This window comes from Diadema antillarum, unplaced genomic scaffold (genome assembly GCF_040938485.1).
Source record: "Diadema antillarum isolate AM-2024a unplaced genomic scaffold, OU_Dant_1.0 seq00001237_RagTag, whole genome shotgun sequence".
Classification (NCBI taxonomy): Eukaryota; Metazoa; Echinodermata; class Echinoidea; order Diadematoida; family Diadematidae; genus Diadema; species Diadema antillarum.
Genome location: NW_027272024.1, coordinates 5,126 through 21,316, shown reverse-complemented (window position 1 = coordinate 21,316; position 16,191 = coordinate 5,126). Strand labels below are relative to the sequence as shown.

Below are 16,191 nucleotides of genomic sequence, written 5' to 3'. Positions count from 1 at the left end.
GTGTAGACATGTACTACTGCATAAAGATTCTCCAGAGAGTTTCATGTCATAAGGTCAAAAGGTCAAAGATTAGGTGAAAATGTTACAATTTCACTTTTCTCACAAATGGTTCAATGTATCTTCATGGAACTTGGTACATACACATGTACTGACTGGCAGGGATTATCTAGGGAATTTAGCGGTCGTGGGGGTCAAAGGTCAAGGTCAACTCGTCAAAATTTTACTATTTCCCTCATATTCTAGTACATGCAGTACTTGCATTATTATTTTTAAAACTTAATAAACATGTATTACCTAATGGAGATTCTCTGGGAAATTTCCTGCCAGAAGGTCAAAGGTTACGGGTCAAGGCCAGATTTAAGTGCAAAAAAAATCTATTTCATACTGTAATTACACTCTTTCTTTATACCTTGAAAATAACTCAGTGCATAAACTTATAAAAGGGTCAGTCAGAAGTCAGGTAAAAATCCTCAATTCCCCAAATACGTGTACCTGCAATCTTTAATAGACAATTATAGCAAACGTAGTTCAAGGAAAGTGAACATTCAAGATATTTCTGAGAAACCTGTCATTTCAGTATTTTGCCAGTTATGTGAAACTGTTATCTCACATTGTGAAGACATTATACTATAGACCTATTGGGAGAATCATGCATTCTGGCGGAGGCATCAGTCGCCATAGCAACATCTCTAGTTTTTTTATACCTCCGCCACAAAGTGGTGCCGGAGGCATGTTTTCGGGTTGTCCGTCCGTACGTCCGTCCGCTTTCGTTTACGCGATAACTTGAGTAATATTGTTGTTGCTCATTTTCCATCTGTGAAGATGGCTGGATAGCCCATATTCAGCTACACTAAGCTGGTCTTCCATGGGGTCCAGTTGGATGTGGGGTGGGACCACTTCACCGGGTTAGACACCCTGCTCTTTGCGATGAATGAATGAAGCGGGATCTTTTACGTGCATGAGCTGTGACTCTCTCATACACGGGACCTCCGTTCTATGTCCTATCCGAGGGACAGAGTGTTTTTGCCTCTTGCTAGAGGGGACGGTATGTTTACACACAACATTGCTCATTTACTGGAATTTCACCAAACTTGGTCCAAGTTTGAAGTATGATGGGGCAATTATTTGATTAGATTTTGGGTGAAATCGGCCAAAGGTCAAAGGTCAAGGTCAAATTATGAAATTGTATCCATTTACGCGATAACTCAAGACTGGATGGAGCAAATTTCACGAAACTTTGTTGGAGGATGATGTATGATGGGACAATTACTTGTTTAGTTTTTCAGTGAAATCGGACAGAGGTCAAAGGTCAAAGATCAAGGTCAAATCCAAAAATTTATCTGTTTACGTGATAACTCAAAACTGGATGAAGCAGCTTTCACCAAACTTGGTCCAAGGATGATGTATGATGGGACAATTAGTTGAGATTTTAGTGACATTGACATTAGGTCAAAGGTCAAGGTCAAATGCTGAAAATGTTGCTATTTCCCTATATCTATGCAATGCCCAAAGGTATTTTTGTGAAACGTAGTGTAGACATGTACTACTGCGTAGAGATTCTCCAGAGAGTTTCACGTCATAAGGTCAAAGGTCAAAAGATCAAAGGTTAGGTGAAAATGTTGCAATATCACTTTTCTCGCAAATGGTTCAATGTATCTTCGTGGAACTTGGTACATTCGCATGTACTGTCTGGCAGGGATTATCTAGGGAATTTAGGGGTCATGGGTCAATAGTCAGGGGTCAAAGGTCAAGGTCAACTCCTCAAACTTTTACAATTCCCTCACATACTAGTATATGCAATGCTTGCATTATTAGTTTCAAAACTTAATACATGCATTACCTAATGGAGATTCTCCAGGATATTTCCAGCCAGAAGGTCACAGGTCAAAGGTTTAGGGTCAAAGGCCAGGTTTCAATACTCCCCCCCCCCCCAAAAAAAAAAAAAAAAAATATATATATATATATGTATATATATTTTGTACCATCATCACACTCTTTCTTCATACCTTGGAAATTACTCAATGCATAAACTTCCCCCAAATTCCCAAAATATGTATACCTGCACTCTTAGAAAATTACAGCAAACCCAGGTCAAGACATTTCTGACAAACCTGTCATTTCAATATTTTGCCAGTTATGTAAAACTGTCATGGATCACACATTGTGAAAACATTGTACTGTACGCCTATTGGGAGAATCATGCATTATGGCGGAGGCATCAGTCGCCATTGCGACATTTCTAGTTTTTAATGCCTCCACCATGAAGTGTCGCCGGAGGCATTCAAGTTTTCAGGGTGTCCTGTCCTTAATCAATTTTGTTGACAGCATTTAACTAAAAAAACGTTTGAGGTATCCTAATGACACTTGACATGTATATGAATGAGTGTGTGAAGTTGTGCTTATCAACTTATGGGTGCACATGCTCAAGGTCAAAGGTCAAGGTCAAATGCTCAAAATTTCACTATTTCCCCAATATCTATGCAATGCTGGAAGTTATTTTCGTGAAACTTAGTGTACACATGTACTACCCAATAAACTCTATTCTCTGTAGAGTTTCAGGTCGTGAGGTCAAAGGTCAAGTGAAAAATATAAAAAATTTCACTTTTTAGCTCACCTAGTGAGCTATTGCGATCGTTCTTCGTCCTGCGTCCGTCTTCCGGTGTCCGTCGTGCGTAAACTTTTTACATTTCCATCTTCTTCTTGAAAACCCCAAGACCGATTTTCCCCAAACGTGGCAGGTAGCACCCTAGGGGGTTAGGATTTGAATTTGTTCAATTGGGCACCATGCCCCACCCAGGGGGCCCCCAAAATTAAGGAATCTTTAGAAATCTTCTCTAGCACCAGAAGTGATAGAGCTATGTTAATACTATGAGTTAGTATATTGATGACTGTAGTTTCAAGTTTGTTCATGGCAGAATCAGGAGTGCCCCCCTTGGGACCCAGGGGAGGGGGGTGGGAAGGAGTCCTAATGGGGCTTAAATTACTGTATACGCCAAATATTTCGCGAGGTTTTTATTTTTGCGAATTTCGCGAGTCAGTTGCTATTTGCGAAATTAAAAACACGCGAAAATATTGACTCTAATGCCGATATGTGACGTATGCATACATTTCTCCGTTTAGTACAGGACTCCACGATCGCAATATATGGCGTATACAGTATACATTTTCATCTTCTTGAGAAGGCCATGACTGATTTTCACCAAACTTGGCAGATAGCATGCCTAGGAGTATAGGATCTGGATTTGTTCAAATTGGCACCATGCCCCCCCCCCCCCCCCCCCCCCCCAACAACAACAAAAAAAAACAATTTAAAGGAATTTTTAAAAATCTTCTTCTCTAGAACCAGAAGTGATTGAGCTAAGTTAATATAATGAATCAGTATATTGATGACTGTTGTTTCATGTTTGTTCATGGCAAAATCAGGGGTGCCCCCCCCCCCCCCCTGTGACCTAGAGGAATGGAGTTGGATGGGTCCAAATGGGGGCTTAAATTGTACCATGTTCGTATTCTTCTTGAAAACACCTTGATGAATATGCACCAATCTTGGCAGGTAACATGTCAGGGGGTCAAGATCTCATTTCCTTGAAATGGGCACCATGCTCCCCTTTCGAAATCCCCCCCCCCCCAAACATTAAGGAATATTAACAAATCTTATTCTCTAGAACCAGAAGTGATAAAGCAAAGTTGATACCATGAGTTTGTACATTGATGGCTGTAGTTCCAAGTTTGTTCATGCAGATCCAGGGCTGCCCTCCGTAAATTAAGGAATATTAAATAATATTCTTCTTTACAATCAGAACTGATAGAGCTTTAAGTCTTTTTTTTTTTTTTCCGAACTGCAAAGTCCAACTTTCTATAAAGTACAGTGTACTTGGCAGTTATTTTTACCAGTGTGATGGAATATGCAACTGGACACCATGGCCCGAATTCACAAAGGTGGTACAATTGAAACCATGATTTAAACCATGGACGACGATTGTAGTTTTGTATGGGGTGCCAAGTGTTGCATGGCCTATTTCGTTATGAAGCGTTAACATTATGTCAATGAAATGTCTGATTTCGTAACGAAATAGGCCATGCGACACTTGGCGCCTCATACAAAACTACGGTCTTTGTCCGTGGTTTAAACCATGGTTTCAATTGTACCACCTTCGTGAATTCGGGCCCACGTCCCCAGCCCTCAAAACTGCCCCCTGCCCCAAGTTTCCAATGTTCTCAGGTAAGAGTCTGCAAGAATGCATGGAAGGTGAACTTGCGATACATAACGGGTCTCTTGTTCTCCATACATTAGAAATTACTCAATGCATAAACTCATAAAAGGGTCAAAAGTCAAGGAAAAATCTTCAAATCCCCAAATATCTTTTAGACAATATAGCCATTCATTCAATTGAACCTTTTCAAGGAAAGTGAACATTCAACACCTATGTGACAAACATGTCATTTTAGTATTTTGTCAGTGATGTTAAACTGTCATCACGCATTGTCAAGACATACTATAGACCTATTAGGAGAACCATGCATTATGGCGGAGGCGTACCAGTCGCCACAGCAACATTTCTATTTGCCGTGTAGATTTCCAGCGTGAATTTTTTGCATTGTTTTATAATTGTTTTTATCAGGACCTCTACTGTGTGCGAAGTGATCTCGGAAATCTCTTGAAGGCCTTAGGTAGACTAGATGAAGCAAAGGTAAAGTACTCTATTTTAGGTGATTTTGCCTTAAGGGTAACATTGACCCAAATCTGCATACTGTATGCTGCCCAAAAATGGCCACTTCATCCCAGTTATATGGACCAGCAATTTTCAGTGGCTGTCTATTGGCTAGAATATCCTGAGCACAAGTCAACCAATGACTTCGCTATACCTTCACAGATTTCATACAAATATTGCCATTTCACAGTTAGCTTACAGCACTGATTTTGAGATATTTAATGATGGGAAAATTAAAACCTTGATTTTGGCGGCACAGTACATTTAAAAAAGAAGAAAAAAAGTATGGAATGCCAAGAACAAAAACAAATGAAGACAATAACAACAGCTGTGTGTAGCATTCAAAAATATTTGTTCAGTGATGAATATTAATTTAAGTGAATCAGTGTTCTATTGCACTTACATGCATGTTGTCTCAATGATAAACATTGTGGATCAGAGAGTGATCATGTTGAGACGAGCCCCTAGTTCTTTGGACAACAAGACAAGATGCAGCATTGGTGGCCAGTTCGCAAGCTGACAGTGGCTCATGCTGCATTGCTGCGGCAGCAAGCTGCGATAAGAAGCCTTTCAACATGTCGTCAGAGGAGCTGTGTCGTGGTTTTGGTTTGTGCTGAGGGTCAGGTTGGCTTCTGCATGCATCATCAGGCGTATAGCGCTTAAGCTGCTTTGTGCCAGCATGTGTGCAGTGCTGCGCGTGCTGCCTGAATTGGCTTGACCGAGAGCAGAGCCTGGCCGAGTCATCCTTCACCCAAGCCAATTCAGCTTGCCTTGCTTGCTTTGAATCTCTCCTCTGCAATGCGAGAGTCAAGAAATTGTTATCTGCCAAATCTCACTGATTGCAATATGCATATGTATTAGAATTGCTGTGGTAACTTAAAGGGCTGGTTAGTAACGTTACGAAAAAAGGACATGACAAAAAAATCAATGTCTTGTAACAAAAAGTGTGCAAAAATTCAAGTTACTTCAAACAAAGTGTTGCATTAATTTCAATTATTGCATCATGACAGATGTTCACACAATGTTTTTTAGCAGTTCAACCAATAATTTCTTAGCTAGACCCCCAAAAGCATGGTTAGTAACGTTACGGTTAGTAACGTTACATTTGTCCAGAGTAATTCCGCAGGTCATTTCACCCTTTTGTAATTGACAAAATGTCACATGACTTCTAAAGTATTTAAATGTATCCATCTTTTACCCTTTAGCAAAGCTTTGAGGAAAAAATTTCAAAGGAACCCACTGTAATTTGCATTTAAGTGAATTTCAGCATCCCCAGTCCCACATGTACATTTTAAATGATGGTTTTAGATCTCGCAAAATCAATAAATACAAAAAATAAAATCTATTGAATTTGAATCCTAAAAGGGTTGGGTTGCCAGCATACCTCTTGGTCTTTAAGATGTGTTTCTTTCAAGTTGGTTTGTCATGCCAACACATGACTCAATGCCTGGTAGAGGTGAGATTGCTTAGTGCTAGAATGCATCTGCTGCAGCACTCTTTTCATCAAGAGAGAGAGGATCAGATGGACACCTTGCCTCATGATTCAACTCATTATCTTGTGTGAGCAAACTGCATTAGTCAGCCAATTCCACAAGTCCTGATGGAGAAGGCAAAAATTCTGTGCTGTAAGATTGAAATCAGTACGTTTGAAAAATACTGTTTTGGCAGTCATGTATATGTATGGCAACAATTCCAAAACTTATCAAGATGTAACAGTAATTGTGACCTTGCAATTTGGAACTTGGTGTTTGGTTGACATGTCCAGTTTGATCATGTGCGCTCTGGATAGGCTCTGCGCTAGTTATAGTTGCTTTACATGAGCCAATGTCAATTTGATGAATTAGCCAGTGATGCTTTCTTCAATTTTGCCCTTGATTGCACCCCATTTATATTCTAGTACTTAAAGGCTATTCCTGGCTGCAAATGAAAATCTCCCGACCATGGCATAGTCTGCTACCGAAAAGTTGAATTGTTACTAGAATGAATCAATCTCTTTTATGTGTGAATAATGTTGAATAACTGTTCTCGCCAAATTTTGCTACCTTAAGTTTTGCAGATCATTACTAACTAACATTTTTTTCTTTTTCTTCTCTCATTCTTTATATATTCATTCATGCACTTCTCAAGGTTAAGGTCTACATCGGAAAGAGTCATCTGTGTGCCATAGGTTGATTCAAGTTGTGTTCCTTTTATGCCCTTCGGGATGACGTCGCACGGACCCAAAGAGTTGCCCCTGGACGACGTCAAATGCATTAACGCCTGGGAATACTGGTTCATGACTTGGTAGTTCCTTCAGTTAGCCAAGCAGTAAGACATGTGTTGTGGCTGGAGGAAATTTAAGCAAACTGTTCCACAAGAAAAACAAAACACAAAAAATGTGAAGGAAAATGAAAGTTGATAGGAACATGCCAATTTGTGAATATTAACAAACGTATACAGACTATTTGAGGAAGGAAAAAAAGAATAATGTACACATTTATTAAACTCCACTAAAGCAACATCATTAGCCAGTATTTAAAGACGTCATCAGGTAAAACACACATTCCTTAAAGAACAATTCTGTCACACACGAGCGCTGTTCCTGCTGCTCTTGCGCACGTTTGAGCTCTGTCATGCGCAGACTACAAGCGCGGGGATGTGGTCTTCTGTGGCTGCTTTGCCAGGCATTTTCTTGCATTGTGCATAATGCTTGCAGGCGTTGCGCTGCCAAGTTCTAGGCATAAGCTGCACTGTTGGCATTCGTCTTGAGCACTGCCCTTTTCTCTTTTTTTTTTTGTAATGTGTCATGCGCATTGCTGCCAAGAACTGGCTGGTTCAAACGAAGCGTGATTTGCTGCAAAGCTTGCGTTGCACTTTCCATTCAGGTTCCAACCACTGCAGGAACATGTTGGTTCACCAGCTACCAGTGATTGGTGTACCCACCAAAAATAGACCAAAACCATATTTATCCTAAAACAAAAGAGGTTTTAAGCATCTTTCACTTGGACTCCTGAAGCAATGTGAAGTTTGTAGTTGCAGATTTGTTATCATTTCTCTGATTGTCATGTGGACTGTACAAAATGTATGCAGCCTACTGATGATGCTGTTATTTAGAGATGACCATTTCAATACTTGCGAAGAGATATATGTGAGAACCAAGATACTTGCTGTTGGTTGAAGGACAGAAAACGGAAATGTGTTTGCACAGTCATTCCAGCAGAATACTGCCCAAGCTGCATTAGTGCGTAGTTTACATGCATTTGCCATGGTTCTCCAGCCAATGAAGAAAGCTTTGGTGAATATTTAAATTGATTAATTGATATTAGTGGATTTCAAAGAACTTATCACAATTGGATCAACTCTGGATGCTGAGGATTTAGAGTGGATCTATGAATAGAGAAATAACCAGAGTGTTGTACTGTTGGTTGGGATGCCAAGGAATCAAATCCATGTAAGCTTAGAGAGCTGTGCAGGAAGTGTATGCTGTCTATGCGCATGATTTGTATGCATTTCCCATGGTGATCCAACAATTACAGCTGGTTCTGATTTATCTTTGTGACAACATAAAATTCCTGAAATTTTTTATCAAAGTTTATACCAAGAATGTCTGGGGAAGATTTGAACTGGAAATGTTTGGCATGGTATTATTGTATGAAGGACATCGTAAATCTGAACCTAACACTATTGATTGGGTGTCATGGGAGTTGAGATGTGTATACAAATTATTCTGCTGCTTGCCAGCGCGGTAAGCGCGCGTGTAGCCATGTCTGAGAATCACATTGCAAAGAGAATGGGAGCATTTGTCCCATAATGATTAAGGCAGAAGTGTTAGATCTGCCTGTTTGTTATGCTCAAGTAGGCAAAGAACAGTGTTCCATTTCTTAGTACCAAAAACAAATGATTCTCAAATGTGACTGCAAAGCCACACTCCCCATATCTGCACAGCGTGCAGAAAAACACTTTTCTCAACTTAATACTAATTGATCTCCTTATCTCCCCATCTCTCTGTTTCTATCCACCTTGCTTACAACTGGTTGTGTGGGCACTCCCTCTATTTTGCCTCTCTTCTCTTCTCCCTCTTGCTTTTCCTTTTCCCTTCTTCCTGCCAACCCTTGTCGTTGCCTGGGTGCTTCGACTGTGCGGTGTTGTTGGCTCCACTGTTGTAACAGGCATGTTACTTGAAGGCAATTGAGACCCAGCCAAACTTTGCTGTGGCCTGGAGTAACTTGGGGTGTGTGTTCAATAGCCAAGGAGAAATCTGGCTCGCCATTCATCACTTTGAGAAGGTAGGATCCTTTCTTGTTTCTTCATAAAAAGGATGAGAAGGCTGAATTATTTAATGTTTGGTACAGTAACTTTGTCATACCTGGGGCAAGATCATTGCTGGTTATTGCGGGATATTTTCATACTACAGTCAACCTCGCATACCTCAAATTAGTCGGGACTGAAGAAAATGGTTCGAGGTACATGAACTTCGAGGTCCGCTTACGTCGAATTTTCTTCGACTTATCCGACGTTTATCGATGTTCAACATGGTATCTGTTATAGTGCCTACCAATTGTTTGCATGCTTGTCAATTGGATTTGAATCGACTTTAAAGTGAAAACAAAGTTTTGGTAAGTGCTTGAGGACCCGTCTAGCACCATTTCATTTTTTCGTGCAATACAGTATGTCCCACATAAAATTACAACGGGACCCCTCGCAATGATATCTTTAAAAATAGTGAATCAATCTAAATACAAATTCAGGGTATGAAACTATAACTCATTGCCCACATCTAACAGAAAACCCCATTCGATTTGCTTCAGTGTTAGCGCAGGCGTGATGTCCCTTTTGTTGAAAACGCAAGCATTTGCTTGTGCGGGACAAGCAAAAGGTTATGCATATGGATTTAAGCAATTGCTTGAGCTAAACCTTTTGCTAGACCTTTTGCTAGACGAGCTTGTGCTTTTGCTTGAAGCAATTGCTTATGCATTCGGCCCCATGATGGGGGAACAGTGGCCCAGATTTAAGCCATGGGGCCGAATTGCTTACAAGCAATTGCTTCAAGTAAAAGCCCAAGCTCGTCTAGTAAAAGGTCTATCTCAAGCAAACATGCAGGTACAGTGAAAACTGAATTGCAAAAACTGAAAAGTGCCGTGACGTGAAAGTGTTGGGCCATGCATACGGCCTGGCCTATGCATATCGCATCATCCAAAACTAAATACTATGTTGGCCTTCTCTGGAAAGGTATAGCTAGTTGTTGTTGTTTTTTCTGTGCAATTCTAACTTACTGATAAGCCATGGAGAACTTGGCCGGCAGAGGTTTTATCACGTTTTAAAATAGATGTTCATTTTAAGTATAGTGAAAAAAATCACTTTAGTATGCACCAAATGTCCCCAAGTGAAGATAAAAATTGCAAAAGCTCCCTACTGTGGGGGGGGGGGGGGGGGGGGGGGGGGGGGGCACTCAAAACTTTAAAGGGACTGTACAGTACTGGTTGAGGAGGGGGTTCATGTTTTGAACATTCGTAAGTGAGATTATGAGAAACTTCTTATGAAATATGAAAGAGCATGTAATTTTAAGAAGGATTCAACGTTTATTTGATGAAAATTGGTTTTCAAATGGCTGAGATATCCAAAAAAGAGCAATTGTTACGATTGCTTTGTCTTATTTTGTTTTTGGATGCTTCAGTCATTCCAAACCCAATTTCCATCAAATAAACTTTGAATTCCTCTTAAAATGGTATGCTCTGTACTATATCATAAGTGTTTTCTTGGTATCTCGCAAAAAGTTAAAAGCCCAATTCTCATCTCCACCAATACTGTACTATCCCTTTAAGTCCCTCAAAACCAGGTATGACGCTTGTAGATCAAACTTCTTCAGTTTTTCAGGAATTGTCAAGAAAATTGGCACATAAAAAACATGAATCAAGACATGCTTTTCAACAGGAGCGCGAAGTGCATAACCATTGTAACAGCATATTATAACCAGCTCCAAATATGGTTAAAAGCATGAAAATCTAATTGTGACCCGCAACAACGGTTTCAGGCAAAAGTCGCAAGAGCAAATTCCCTCCTAGGCGGGGTACAACGATCTTTACCATTATTTTTGTCGATTTGGGTTTTTTGCAGAAATCAAATCTTTGATATGTTTTCTACATCTACACTAAATTTCATAGCCTAAGACGACGTTTTTTCTATCGAAAATGGAATTTTAAGCACCTTATGTTGGATCGCACTCGTCAGTTTTGAGCTTCTTTCGAACGCCGCGCCAATATCCCCAGCGTTGCTACGGCGCAGGGTCTCGCATGTGATTGGCTGGTGCGTCGCACACATTTACATAATTCGGCTTTCGGAGACACCAGTTGCATCGTTTTGGGAATGCTTTGTCCACGCGTGCATGATTACATGCTCAATTGTTCACTTGCTATAGTGGTCTATACGCTCGCTCTGTAGTGCGTGCTCTTCGTTTGGCTTCAACTACGGAAGTGAAACAAAAATCATGTAGCACGACATAATCGTGTGAAAAGAAAAAAAAATAGTCTATTTGTACATGATTTGTAGTAAAAATTATGACAGCAGACTGACTCAAGGGAAGGTAGATGAGAGGAAAGGAGAGGTCATGTGTAACAAGTTATATTCAAATACTACACATCAAGATCGCACCAAACTAACGAGTCGTGTTTGTTTGTTTTTTTTTTGTTTTAATATAATTAACACCACCGAACAAGGCAACATATGCACGGCTTGTAAAAGCAAAACAAACAGGAAGCGCGACCCTTGCCAGCACTGGCATTTTTCTACCTTCAAAAGGGTCGCCAATGATAAAGTCAAATCAATAACAATGAAAACGCGATTTGTAAAAGTGTGGATTCACCACCCGTTCCTGATACATGCGCATGGTCATGGCGTGTGGATGCCATTGCGTAATGCGTGCACTATACACATGTACACCATACGTGCAATTATCGTATCCGCCATCTTGAAAGACGTACTGGTAAAACAAACCCGAGCGAACCGCATTGTTTTTCGGCTCCATACGCTGAGCTCCTGGGAAGGGTGCCCGGGAAATTTGACTCTCTCAGTGAGCCAATCAGAAGGCGATGTGGTTGCTAGAGGCGGAACTTAACATCGATTGGCACCATCGTACGGATGGGTGATTCTCACCTCGCATCGCCGCTCGGACATTGTCTTTGAGAAAGAGGTGAATCTTCAAAGCCCGTTTTCTCGCAATTTTGTCAGGCTAGCAACTTAAAAAGTGCATTTTCTTTCGCTTTCTATGCCCACTTATGGTGCCGAAGAATACAAGTGTTTTATATCAATGCAAAACTTAGGAAATGGGCAATGTGATTCAGTGAAAAAATGAATTTTCAAAATTCCTGACTTTTGCCTGAAACCGTTGTCGCCGGTCACAATTAGTACTTAACCCTAGAAGGGCCGGGGGGGTTTGAATCAACCCCCCTCGACATTTTCCGCGACCATTCTGCCACGCGAATTTTTTTGACTCACTTACTTTTTACTTTCAAGTCTCGCACATCTTATGACACCATTTTCGCGAAAATCAGACATACCTTTACAATGCTGCACGACCTTTTATACATGCTTGTCAGAACGAAAATGGCTCAAAAACGTAAATTTATGTACCAAGTCAAATAATGCAAATAGAGTTTTTCTCACCTTATTCAAAAAGATATGATTATTTTCACTTTCAATGGCTGAAATCAATTAATTTTAGCATTCTTATGCTCTAAATAGATTCTGTAATAAATTTTGTGAAAAAACGAAAAAAAAGTCAAAAAACAAAGAAATACATAAGATATTCATAAAACAATAGAATACATAAGAAATTAATTTTGATACCAGATTTTTTTTTCAAGTACATTGTTAGGAATACTACAAGGAATAATGTCACCAAAAATTAGAATGTCATTAGCTTTATTTTCTGAATTAGAGCAAAATTTATGATTTCAGGCATATTAATGTAAAATTAAAAAATGAAAAATTCAAATTTTTTCTTTTATAGATTGGTAGATAATAATAATAATAATAATAATAATTGCATTTATATGGCGCTTCATACTGACGTTTCTAAGCGCACTTTGCTACTCATACAAATAGATTAGAAAACACAATAAGATTACGCGACAAGTAATGTATGTGCCAATTTTCAAGGCGATTGCGTGATCGACGGCTGAGATCTCGGGGGGGGGGGGGCACAGAACAGGCCAAAAAGCCCGGCCTGGTTAGGGCTAAGTTTTTTTCACAATTCATAAAAAAAGTAATTGGCACATGTGAAAAACTTGTGAAGTTGTGGCAGATAAATTTGTAAGAGCAGCAGAAGTGCGTTGCCACAGTAACTGTGTTATTGCCTCGAAATAAAAACGCCCTGCAGATAGAACAACTTCTCCAGTTTTAAAGGGATTCAAATCAAATTTGTTACTCTGAAATGTATGCAAAGTTGCTGGACATAAATGTAAGACCTTTTGAGGTATCCTAATGAAACTTGGCATGTATGTGTATTAGGGGGTGAAGTTGTGCCAATCAACTTTTGGGTGCACGTGCTCAAGGTCAAAGGTCAAAAGGTCAAGGTCAAATGCTTAAAATTTCACTATTTCCCCCATATCTATGCAATGCCAGAAGATATTTTCCTGAAACTTAGTGTATACATGTATTACCCAATTAAGATTCTCTGGCGAAAGTTTGGGGTCATAAGGTCAAAGGTCAAAAGGTCAAGTAAAATGTTAAAATTTCACTTTTTTCTCTGTATCTTGGAAATTGTTCAAGGTATCTTTATGGAACAAAGTATATATGCATGTACTGACTGGCAGTGGTTAGCTAGGGAATTTGGGGTTCATGGGGTCAAAGGTCAGGGGTCAAAGGTCAAGGGCAATGCTTCAAAATTGTATTATTTTCCTTATATTTATGCAATGCCAGCAGGATTATTTTTTTTTTTAACTTGATGTATGCATGTATAACCCACTGGAGATTGTCTGGGATTTTTTTTTTTTTTTTTTTTGCCAAGAAGGTCAAAGGTCAAAAGGTCAAAGATCAAGTGAAAGTGCTGAACTTACTTCTTTCTCCATATCTCGGAAGTGGCACAAGTTATCTTTAAACTTAGTATATATTTATGTATGTTCTGCCTGACAGTGATTCTCTTATGAATCAAAGGCCAGATGAAAATGATAACAATTTACTGTTCAGTACAGAAATTGCACGTTTTCTCCATACCTTGAAAATTACTCAAGTGTGTAAACTTATGAAAGGGTCAAAGTCGAAGTTAAAGTTCTTAAATCCCCAAATACATGCTCTCCTATTCATCCAATTAAACATAGGTCAAGGAAGGTGAACATTCGATACATTTGTGACAAACATGTCATTTTAATATTTTGCCAATTTTGTGAAAATGTAATCACACATTGTCCACATGTACTATAGACCTATTAGGAGAATCATGCATTATGGCAGAGGCATACCAGTCGCCATAGCGACATTTCTAGTTTTGATATGTAATAATTATCATGACCATAACACCTTGGGAGATGAAACCATTAAAGGGAAGATAAACCCCAAGAACAATGTGGATTGAGTGAAAGCAGCAACATTAGTAGAACATATCAGTGAAAGTTTGAGGAAAATCGGACAATCGATGCAAAAGTTATGGATTTTTAAAGTTTTGGAGTTGGAACCGCTGGATGAGGAGACTACTAGAGGTTATGACGTATGAGTGGACAACAATACCAAGAAAATATAAAGAAAATACGACAAAAATCAATTTTTTCATGAAAATTACAAATTCCATCAACTTGCATTGACATATGTTAAGGGTAGCAATTATTCCCCCTGCTTTCTGAAAGCGGTTCAGGCTGTGACACTAGATCCCAACTTCTTGGATGCTTACATCAACCTTGGTAATGTTCTCAAGGAAGATCCCGCATCTTTGACAGGTGAGACTTGAGTGTGCAAAGAATAATTTCTTGCCCATTTTGCTCGCTGTTTGTGATTGGTGGAAAGTTGGGATGGATCTGCAAGTGGAGATATTTGTTCAAGTCAGCTGGATGTCGAAAAATGTGGAACAGTTCATATCTAGCATGCTTTTTTTTTTTTTACCAGGTGAATACCTACCATGTAGACTAGCATATTGTATTATTTGCCATTATCATTCAATTCAGTGCTGAATATACACATAACTTCTATGGAACATTTGACTCGCAGAAAGTGGGAAGATGGAATGATATTGTATATTACTTGAACAGGTGAGTCCCATCATAACAAAATGAATTTGTACCTGAATTTTTACTTTGATGTAACAAAATTTTGATGTACAGTTGAACCTCTCGTATCCAGACAAGTCGGGACCGGGGCTCATCCGGATAAGGGATTTGGCCGGATAAGGGAGACTCAATGCTTTATACATGTACATAATTTTACATACACATGTACTATGTAGCCCATTGTAGTACCACGTAGTAGTACTGCAACCTTTTCATTGTTACACTCAGTAACAGACCCCAAAATAGAGGTTTGTGTTTGCAAGAATGAAATCGTTTTCTTTTATAAATTCTTGGGATGATTTACCTAAATAATTATTAAGAAATGTATCAAGTATATGTAATTCATGTGTGTTTGTGTAGGAGTTCTCAAGGAGTTGGGAATCCCCCTTTCCTCCCGTAATTATTTAAAAAAAAATCACGGCAAGATTGCGTCCGTATAATAGCAAGATCCGGATAAAGGGAGGCCGGATAAGAGAGGTTCAACTGTAATTGTATTTTATTGAGAGTGCCCTGCACAATACCCCCAAATCCAAAAACATTAATTCATGTACAATTTCGCCCACCGTAGTTAGGCAGGTTTCTCCTTTGGAAGAAAGGATCTCAATTTGTTCAAATGGGCAACATATTCCCCCCCCCCCCCCCCCCCAAAAAAAAAAAAAAAAATGCAAAAAAATGCAAAAAAATGCAAAAAAAAATCAAAATCAAAATCGAAATAAATAAATAAATAAATATAAAAATAAAAAATAAAAGATAAAAATCTTCTCTAGAACCAGACGTGTTCGGCATAAATTGATACAATGAGTTAGTACATTGATGACTAGTTTCAAGTTTGTTCATGGCGGATCCAGACATTTCGTTTTATGAAATCATTTTAAGACTGGTGTGATGATGTCACAATGTCTGATCTTTATCTCATTTGTAGAGCGGTTGGTGCATATCTCCGAGCTCTGCAGCTTAGCTCAAACCATGCTGTTGTACACGGAAACCTTGCCTGTGTGTACTATGAACAAGGGTAAGTACTTCTGCTGTCCAGCAAGAGGATAGCTTTATATACACACAACAGAAACCAGCTAAACTTCAGACTAAGTCTGAAATAAATATTAATTGCAGCTGAAATGTACAATGAAAAGCCTGGTACATAAGACTCACACTTTTTCGCTGATGCAACGCACAAAACACAACTACAGCTTTATCTCACACACTGGCACAGTCCTGTGAATCACAAGACCGACGAGCAGCTGTACAAAACT

The 16,191-nt window shown here is 39.3% G+C and overlaps 1 long non-coding RNA gene across 2 annotated transcripts in view; it reads left to right on the top strand.

Annotated features, from left to right (window-relative positions):
- Positions 1-14,596, top strand: part of LOC139745161 (uncharacterized) — a 45,535-nt gene extending 30,939 nt beyond the window's left edge. Inside the window, exons 4-6 of one of the 2 annotated variants that reach the window (XR_011711873.1) lie at positions 4,620-4,688; positions 8,858-8,974; positions 14,533-14,596. This is a non-coding gene — a long non-coding RNA (uncharacterized lncRNA). Of the gene's footprint in view, positions 1-4,619; positions 4,689-6,836; positions 8,975-14,532 lie in introns of both variants that reach the window. The other variant, XR_011711872.1, reaches the window with a different exon arrangement.
- Positions 14,597-16,191: the final 1,595 nt, after the last annotated feature.